The 10,251-nt window shown below is 45.8% G+C and overlaps 1 protein-coding gene across 3 annotated transcripts in view; it reads right to left on the reverse strand.

Moving 5' to 3' along the window:
• The window catches only part of TJAP1 (tight junction associated protein 1), a 60,707-nt gene extending 53,711 nt beyond the window's left edge, over nucleotides 1–6,996 (reverse strand). The window contains exons 1-2 of one of the 3 annotated variants that reach the window (XM_077485446.1): nucleotides 6,858–6,996; nucleotides 4,708–4,789 (exon numbers count right to left, since the gene is read on the reverse strand). The gene's annotated coding sequence lies outside the window, so the exon portion shown is untranslated. Of the gene's footprint in view, nucleotides 1–4,707; nucleotides 4,790–6,803; nucleotides 6,833–6,857 lie in introns of those variants that run through there. The other 2 variants (XM_077485449.1, XM_077485447.1) reach the window with 2 other exon arrangements.
• Nucleotides 6,997–10,251: the final 3,255 nt, after the last annotated feature.

Raw genomic sequence — 10,251 nt, forward strand, 5'->3', positions numbered from 1 at the left:
TTGCATATGTTTTATTGATTATATAATTATTGCTATTATTATATAGTAGTGGTCTTAGTCGTATCAATACTATTGTTAACTAGTAAAACAATTATTAATCTTTATTAAAGTGGTGTTGCCACCAAAAAATAAATAAAAAAATAGCTGAAAATTCATAGAAAAAAAAAATTTGATTTTTTTTTTTTTTTTTTACTCACCTCTAAATGCCTGTTGCTAGGGGGTCCCTTGTAGTCTGCGTTTTTCAATGCCTGGGCTGGTGACATCACTTCCCCTCGCGCCACACAGTCATCTGGGACCTGTCGGGTGTCCCAGATGACTGTGCGGCGTATCACGGCGCATGGCCCCGCTCGCGCATGTGAAGCCACAGCCGGGTGCCCACAGTAAGAATGCCGGCGCTGCGAGCGGAGTGGGGAACGAGGGGGGGGGGGGGGGCGCGCTTCGTTCCCCCGCATCCCTGAACCCTGGGACAGGTAAGTGTCCAATTATTAAAAGTCAGCAGCTGCAGTATTTGTAGCTGCCAATTTTTTTTTTTTTTTTTTTTTTTTAGGGGGCACCCCACTTTAATGTATAAATATAGAGAAGGTTTTAAATGCTGAACTTTAGATGACCTCTCTGCTTCTTTCTCATATTTTTTTAGAAGATAGATCTATTTCTATATAACTTAGATCTAAACTAAGTTATATAGAACTGTCCCAAGTCCTTGAAATGCATATAAATCAAACAGATAAGATAACAAAACAGGTGATTAACCACCTGACATGCACGCTATGGCCGAATAACAGCCACAGCGGGGATGTGAATTTCCGGGAGGCTGTCTTACCATGTGATCAGCTGTCACATGATCAAAACAAAAGCTCAGTGATCGCTTTTTTTATTCTCCTCACGCTGACAGCGGAGGAGGGAAAAAAAAAAAAAAAAAAAGCCGATCACCGTCTCACCTTAAAAGGGACATCGGCCCCGAAACGGAAGAGGCAATTATACTTCATAATTGCAACCTGAAAGTGCCCACAAGTGCCACCCATCTATGCCCACAAGTGGTACCAATCGGTGCCACGAAGAAGTGCTGCCTATCAGTGTAACCGGTCAGTGCCCATCACTGCCACCTATCGGTGCCCATCCCTGCCACCTCATCAGTGTACATCAATGACGTACAAAATTTACCCGTTTTAAAATTTTATAACAAAAGAAAATAAAAATTCAGTCGTTTTACATTTTTTTATTTTTTTTTTAACAAAAAATTAAAATCACACAGGTGATCAAATACCACCAAAAGAAAGCTCTATTTGGGGGGAAAAAATTTTTTATAAAAATTTAATTTGGGTACAGTGTTCTATGACCGCGCAATTGTCATTCAAAGTGCATCAGCGTTGAAAGCTGAAAATTGGTCTGAATAGGAGGGGGGGTTTAAGTGCCCAGTAAGCAAATGGTTAAAATAATGTGGAATACGGGAAAGTTATGTGCAGTATATTAAGTTTGACAGGGTCAAACATAGGTCTGTTTGTGCCCTCATTAAATCTCAAGTTAAAATACATACATATAGTAACACCTCTGGTGGGGTTATTGAAAGTTCATTCTCCCAAAAGCTGTAAATCTGTAATTCTTGAATTAGTTAAATCTTATCAAGATGAGGAGAGTTTGATAACACAGCTGGGTGTCAGACTGTCTCTACACAGGTGTTTTTAATTGGACAAAAGCAGTTATAAATCACTTTAATGAAGGAATTCTGGGAATAATTAAATTTATCTGGTTGTAGAACAGGTGTCAGATTTATGGTTAGTTACACTGACGTAGATCTTAGCGACCAATCACATGTAGGAGAGATGATTAAGGCCCCTTTCACACTGGGGCGGTGCGGGCGTCGGCGGGAAAACACCGCTATTTTTAGCGGTGCTTTACCGTCGTTTTAGCGGCGGTCTGCGGCCGCTAGCGGGGTGGTTTGGTGATTTTAACCCCCGCTAGCGGCCGAAAAATGTATAAACCTCCCGCAAAGTGCCGCTGCGGTATAGCCGCGCCGTCCCATTGATTTCAATGGGTAGGAGCGGTGAATACACCGCTCCTTTCACCGCTCCAAAGATGTGGCTAGCAGGACTTTTTTTTACTGTCCTGCTAGCGTCCCGCTCCAATGTGAAAGCCCTCTGGCTTTCACACCAGAGTGAAAGGGGCCATTTTTTCCAGGCGCTACACAGTCGCTATTTTTAGCGCTGTAGCGCCTGAAAACCGCCCCAGTGTGAAAGGGGCCTAAGATAAGGTTTGTAAAAAGGGTTTCTAAATGCAAGCTCTACAATGGTTAGTCAGACAGGAGCTCATACAGCTGAACGCTGTGTATGCCGCCCTATTGCAAGGGACATAGAGGTCAGAACCAATGGGAAAATATCTGTCGGGAACTTATCTCCTCGTACGAGTCAGAGAAGACTTCTTAACTCGTTCCAGAGTGTGGTCTCAGGTGAATTTCCCTCACAAACTTAGTCGAGCTGGGACCCAGAACTCTGTGAGAGGACCGGACCACTGGTCGACCAACTGGTCCCCATCAGGTAACGGGTTCATAAGAATTGGCAGAAAAGACTTATTCTGGTTCAAGGTGAGAACAATTCACAATTGTTTTTAATTTGGTTAGGGAATAAGAATACCTCTATTCAATATGCTTGCATTGTAAGAAACTGTATGAATCAGACCTGTATTCTTGTAATACTTTGAACATAAACCTGTATGTTATCAGCTGTTAATAAACCTGCATTGCTGAAGTTCTGCCTGGTTCCATACTTTACTATTTTACTTCAGGCTTAGACACCAGTGGACATCGCTGGAGAGAGAGGGGGTTCGGGTAAGTATTAGGGGCTGCTGGGGAGGCTGCTACACACAAGTTTTTTTTTTTTTTCTTGGACCCCTGTCACATTGTGCCGCCAGCGGTAAAGCAGCGATATTTTTAGCGCCGCTTTACCGTCGTTTTAGTGCCGCTATTCGCCCGCTAGCAGATCGTTTTTAACCCCCGCTAGCGGCCGAAAAGGGGGTAAAACCGCCCGCAAAACTCCGCCGCAGCTGCGTTTTGCCGACGGTATGACAGCGCTGCCCCATTCATTTCAATTGGAAGGAGCAGTGAGTTCACCGCTCCTAAGAAGCTGCTGGCAGGACTTTTTCTGATGCCCTGCCATTGCACCGCTCCAGTGTGAAAGCCCTTGGCCCTTCACACTGGAGTGAATAGAGCAGCTGTTTTAGGGCAGTTTGCGGGTTCTATTTTTAACACTATAGCACCTGCAAAACGCCCTCGCTGTGAAAGGGGTCTAAAGGCCCCATTCACACAGTAATGTCCGTTTTGACGGACCTCGGCTTGCTCAGTAGGGACTGCTCCGTTGATACCCGCTGAGACGGCGGATGACAGGTCCGTCTCCGCCCACTTTGCAGGGACAGACTTGTCAGATCTCCGCTCTCCTCTATGGGGGAACCGGATGAAAACAGAGAAATGGGGTTTCCAACCCTCTGCATTTAGCGGAGTGGGGGGGGGGAAACCCTTCTGCCTTTACAACTCTACTCTAACTCCAACACAGACCGTGATCTCACCTTCTTAACCACACGCCGACCAGCGCACGACGATATACGTCGGCACAATGGCACGGTTGGGCAAATGTGCGTTAAGAAGGGGCCTTGTGGGCGCGCGCGCCCGCTGCCTGCTCGGTGACCGCGGGTCCCGCAGACTCTATGTCCTCCAGGTGCCCGCGATCGTGTCATGGAGTGACAGAACGGGGAGATGCCGATGTAAACAAGGCATTACCCCGTTCTGCCTTGTGACAGGACAAAGATCACTACTCTCCGTCATCGAGAGCAGTGATCACTGTCATGTGACTAGTAGCCCACCCCCACCCCCGCAGTTAGAATCACTCCCTAGGATGCACTTAACCCCTTGATCGCCCCCTAGTGTTTAACCCCTTCCATGCCAGTGTCAATTATACCGTAATCAGTGCATTTGTTATAGCACTGATCGCTGTATAAAATGCCAATGGTCCCAACTTAGTGTCAAAAGTGCCCGATGTGTCCGCCATTATGTCGAGGTCATGATAAAAAAAACAAAAAAAATAAAAATAAAAACCGCAGATCGCCGCCATTACTAAAAAAAAAAAAAAAAAAAAAAAAATTATAATAAAAATGTCATAAATCTATTCCCTATTTTGTAGACGCTATAACTTTTGCGCAAACCAATCAATATACGCTTATTGTGACTTTTTTTTTTAACCAAAAATATGTAGAAGAATACGTATCGGCCTAAACAGAAGAAAAAATTTGTTTTTTATTATAGCAAAAAGTAAAAAAAAAAAAAATTTTAAAAAATAAAATGCTTTTCAAAAATTGTCACTTTTTTTGTTTATAGCGCAAAAAAAAATAAAAAAATAAAAAAAACGCAGAGGTGATCAAATACCACCAAAAGGAAGCTCTATTTGTGGAAAAAAAAAAAAAAAAAAACAATTTTGTTTGGGAGCCACGTCGCACGACCGTGCAATTGTCAGTTAAAATGATGCAGCGCCGAATCACAAAAAAGTGCTCTGGTCGGGAAGGGGGTAAAATCTTCCGGGGCTGAAGCAGTTAATGGGACTGTCCTACACAGGGGTACAAGTAAATAAAAAACGGGCAGACAGAATTACACCTTGTACAGTAGATGATATTTATTGGCGGATTTCATCAAAGTGTGTCGCCATTCTGAGAGCTGCGTTCTCCTACCTTCCAGCTCCGCCTCTTTCTGAAATGACAGCTCCGCCTCCTTCGGGAACATCTGCAGCAACACAGACAGTGAGGGGTTCACCTGGAAATAGGAAAAAAAAAAAAAAAAGACACATTGTCATCTTATCAAATGTGTTCTGACATCACATAAAATAAATATACTAACAGATAATAGTGCGCTAAATTTCAAAATGACTAATTAACATTCACCTCCAGTGAATATGTGACAGACTGTAATAAACACGCACAATGAAAACTTCAATTCAAAACAATCCGTGATCTGTGCAGATAGATGATCACCACCAACCTCCGCGTGCGATGTCGCCTCACCTCCCTACAAGGCCCCCCCCCCCGGGTCTAATGACACCTTTCAATAATAATAAGGCTCAGTCTGTGATCAACCGGCAAATAATCAGGTTCCAGGTTTGGAAAACTTCTCCACAGCCGGCTGATTCATTTGCGCAGTAAAGAAACAGCTCTCCGCCTCCCCCTCACTACACATCCAGGGTAAAGAGACACACCGGAAGTGTCGTCACTGGCTTCTCCCGACGCGTTGCGTCACCGGTCACAGGACATTCTCAAGGATTTCCCTTCAGAAAGTTACGTGATGAAACGCGTCGGCTGAAGCCAGTGATGATACTTCCGGTGTCTCGTTACCCTGGATGTGTAGTGAGGAGGAGGAGAGCTCACTGGAGGTGAATGTTAATTCGTCGTTTTTAAATTTAGCGCACTATTATATGTTAGTATATTTATCTAATAACAGACCAGCACGGAACACCCCCCAACCCGCAACTGACACCACCTGCAACTGTCACCCCCCACCCTGAACTGACACCCCCCACTCGCAACTGCCACCTCTGTATACCCCTCACACCCCTACAATATGTCCCTTATACTTCACTACACTCATCTCACCCCCCACACTATACTCCTCACCATAACCCCACACGCTAGAAGTCCCCGCACGCTATACTCCTCGCCATACCACCCCCCCGCGCTATACTCCTCGCCATGCCACCCCCCCGCGCTATACTCCTCGCCATGCCACCCCCCCGCGCTATACTCCTCGCCATGCCACCCCCCCGCGCTATACTCCTCGCCATGCCACCCCCCCGCGCTATACTCCTCGCCATGCCACCCCCCCGCGCTATACTCCTCGCCATGCCACCCCCCCGCGCTATACTCCTCGCCATGCCACCCCCCCGCGCTATACTCCTCGCCATGCCACCCCCCGCGCTATACTCCTCGCCATGCCACCCCCCCGCGCTATACTCCTCGCCATGCCACCCCCCGCGCTATACTCCTCGCCATACCACCCCCCCGCGCTATACTCCTCGCCATACCACCCCCCGCGCTATACTCCTCGCCATACCACCCCCCCGCGCTATACTCCTCGCCATACCACCCCCCCGCGCTATACTCCTCGCCATACCACCCCCCCGCGCTATACTCCTCGCCATACCACCCCCCCGCGCTATACTCCTCGCCATACCACCCCCCCGCGCTATACTCCTCGCCATACCACCCCCCCGCGCTATACTCCTCGCCATACCACCCCCCCGCGCTATACTCCTCGCCATACCACCCCCCCGCGCTATACTCCTCGCCATACCACCCCCCCGCGCTATACTCCTCGCCATACCACCCCCCCGCGCTATACTCCTCGCCATACCACCCCCCCGCGCTATACTCCTCGCCATACCACCCCCCCGCGCTATACTCCTCGCCATACCACCCCCCCGCGCTATACTCCTCGCCATACACCCCCCACGCTATACTCCTCGCCATACACCCCCCACGCTATACTCCTCGCCATACACCCCCACACGCTATACTCCTCGCCATACACCCCCACACGCTATACTCCTCACCATACACCCCCACACGCTATACTCCTCACCATACACCCCCACACGCTATACTCCTCACCATACACCCCCACACGCTATACTCCTCACCATACACCCCCACACGCTATACTCCTCACCATACACCCCCACACGCTATACTCCTCACCATACACCCCCACTATACCTCTAACAATACCCCTCATAGCCCCACCCTATACCCCTTACTCTCAACTGTACTCCTCTCACCCCGCCACACTGCTTGTATCTCACACTGTACTCCTCACACGGGACACCTCTCACCTCCGGGCAGCCATCTTTCCGCTGGGTATTCTGGGTAATCCTCCGGAATCCCCACGTCCGACGTGTGACGTCCCCTCACCTAATCAGAGCGGCGGCCATCTTCCCGGAGACCAGACCGTATGGAGAGCGAGCTCCGACAAGATGGAATCTGACCAACAGCCAGAGCGGCCTCTAGAGGCTGAGATCTCACCTCACTGAGTGTATATGAGTGTACTCTGTTCTGTACTGGTATTAGATTAGAATGGTGTCAGGATTGGTCCCAAGAGCCGACAATCTTTTTAAGTCAGTGTACAGATCTCTTATTGGAGGGGCTCTGCTCTGTACTGGTATTAGAATGGTGTCAGGATTAGTCCCAAGAGCTGACAATCTATGTCCAGTCAGGGTACAGATCTCTTATTGGAGGGACTCTACTCTGTACTGGTATTAGAATAGTGTCAGGATTGGTCCCAAGAGCTGACAATCTATGTCCAGTCAGGGTACAGATCTCTTATTGGAGGGACTCTACTCTGTACTGATATTAGAATAGTGTCAGGATTTGTCCCAAGAGCTGACAATCTATTTCCAGTCAGTGTACAGATCTCTTATTGGAGGGACTCTACTCTGTACTGGTATTAGAATGGTGTCAGGATTGGTTCCAAGAGCTGACAATCTATGTCCAGTCAGTATAATGAGCTCTGAAGGAACTCTGCTGGTGATTCCTCTGTGTCTGAGCGCTGTCAGCCACCTTCCTCTGATTGCATTGTTATCTCTGAGGATGGTGGAGGGTCTCATGGCCAAGGTACCAGCTGGTCACAGGACAGCACTGTGATCCCCCCATCCCCAGCGCTCTCCAGTGCAGCTGGGGGACCCACAAGGCCTTGTCTGTCAGATCTCTGCTACCCTGTCAGCATAGGAACACAAGATGAGGTGCGCATGCACATGCTCTGACACATGGCCTAGGGTTATAGCCAGCCATTTGCACGTGCACACACATATCCTCAAGCATGCCGCGCATGCACACCCAGTTCTATTATTGGCACCAGAAGGCCTATTTTAGGATCAGAGCTGAACCAAAAATTGCTGGATACCTTGTGAACCGAGTAACCTAATCCTGTTGTTTGCCTACCTGCTGCTGACCCAGCCGAACTCAGGACCTGTCCGACTCTGCCTACCTGCTGCTGACCCAGCCGAACTCTGGACCTGTCCGACTCTGCCTACCTGTTGCTGACCCAGCCGAACTCAGGACCTGTCCGACTCTGCCTACCTGCTTCTGTAACTGCTCTATCCTGCCAGCCTGCTTCTGATCCTTCTGTACTCTGCTTACCTGTTGCTGACCTGGCATGCCCCTGGACCTCCTATATTCTGCTCTCTCATTGCTGACCCAGTCAGCCTCTCCAACTGCACTACTCTGCTTACCTGTTGCTGACCCAGCTTGCCTCTGGACCAGTCCTACTCTGCCTACCTGTTGCTGACCTAGCTGGCCTCTGAACCTGTCCTACTCTGCCTACCTGTTGCTTACCTGGCCTGCTTCTGAACCTGCTCTACCCTGCCAGCTAGTTTCTGATCCCCTTTACTCTGCTTATCTGTTGCTGACCTGACCTGCCCGTGGACCTCCTATATCCCGCTTTCTCTTTGCTGACCCAGCCTGTCTCTCCAATTTGCAATACTCTGCTTACCTGTTGCTGACCCACCCAGCCTCTGGACCTGCTCTATTCTGATTACCTGTTCCTGACCTAGCTGGCCTCTGGACCTGTCCTACCTTTTGCTTACCTGGCCTGCTTCTGAACCTGCTCTACCCTGCCAGCCTGTTTCTGATCCCTCTTTACTCTGCTTACCTGTTGCAGACCTGACCTGCCTGTGGACCTCCTATAGTCTGCTTTCTCTTTGCTGACCCAGCCTGTCTCTCCAATTTGCAATGCTCTGTTTACCTGTTGCTGACCCACCCTGCCTCTGGACCTCCTTAGACCGCCATTAGTGCGAGCGCCGGCCGTTAGTGCTAAAGCACCACTCCTTTTAGCGGCTCTTTAGTGCTGTTTAAGCAGCGCTTTTGCGTGGCTTTTCGGCTGCTAGAGGGAAGCTTTTGGCCCTAAAGAAGGGGTTAAAAACGCCCACGTTGCGGTGTTTCCAAAGTGCTTTTCAGGCGCTTTGGAAGGGCTGCCCATTCATTGCAATGAGCAGGGGCATGTTGGGAGCACAACCTGCCCCAAAGATGCTGCCTGCAGGACTTTTCCTAATGTCCCGCAAATGCACCACCCCAGTGTGTACAGTCACACTGAAATGAATGGGAGGCGCTTTACATGCGCTTTACATGCGTTATTTCTAGCGCTAAAACACCTGAAAAAATACATTTTTTAGTTGCATTTATTTAATTCTTTTTTGGAATTCATTTTGTTTATTCAAATTTTTCGAATTCGGAGAACTCTAATCGATTTGAATTCCAGTTACATTCCATTTGAAATCAGATTTATTCTATTCGAAATTCGAATTTAGGAAGATGGTTATATTCTTTCTATTCCATTCTATTCTATTGTTTCTTTCTATTCTTTTCTTTTGTGTTCTATTCTTTTCTTTTTTATTCAATTCTATTCTAATTCAAATGTATTCTATTTGCGTTTTGGAAATATTTATATTGTTATAGTCTTTCTATTTTATTCTATTATTTTCTATTGTTTATTCTATTCTATCCTATTCTTTTCTATGCTATTATTTTATTTTCTATTCTATTCAAATTTGAATTTATTCTATTTGCAATTTGAATTTCGGAAGAGAGGTATATTCTTTCTATTTTATTCTATTCTATTTTTTTTCTACTCTTTTCTATTTTATTCTTTTTTTTCTATTCTATTCTTTTCTATTCTATTCAAATTCAAATTTATTCTATTTGAAATTTGAATTTCAGAAGATGCTTATATTCTATTTTATTCTATTTTTTTATTCTATTCGATTACATTATATTCTATTCCCTTATTTATTATTATTATTATTAATTATTATTATACTTCTGTTATTTTACTTTCTATTCTATTTTGTTCTGTTTTACTATATTCTTTTCTATTCTATTCTTTTATTGTCTATAAAAAATAAATTCTATTTTTTTTATTTTTTATTCTGTTCTGTTTTACTCGATTATATTCCGTTATTTTCTTTTCTATTCTATTATTTTCTATTGTTTATTCTATTCTATCCTATTCTTTTCTATGCTATTATTTTCTTTTCTATTCAAATATGAATTTATTCTATTTGAAATTTGAATTTCGGAAGATAGTTATATGTTTTTCTATTTTTTTCTATTCTATTATTTTTTTCTATTCTTTTCTATTTTATTATTTTTTTCTATTCTATTCTATTCTTTTCTATTCTATTCAAATTTAAATGTATTCTATTTGAAATTTGAATTTCAGAAGATGCTTATATT

Source organism: Lithobates pipiens, unplaced genomic scaffold (genome assembly GCF_037356315.1).
Source record: "Lithobates pipiens isolate NorthernLeopardFrog02 unplaced genomic scaffold, aLitPip1_a1.2 Scaffold_18, whole genome shotgun sequence".
NCBI classification, from domain to species: Eukaryota; Metazoa; Chordata; class Amphibia; order Anura; family Ranidae; genus Lithobates; species Lithobates pipiens.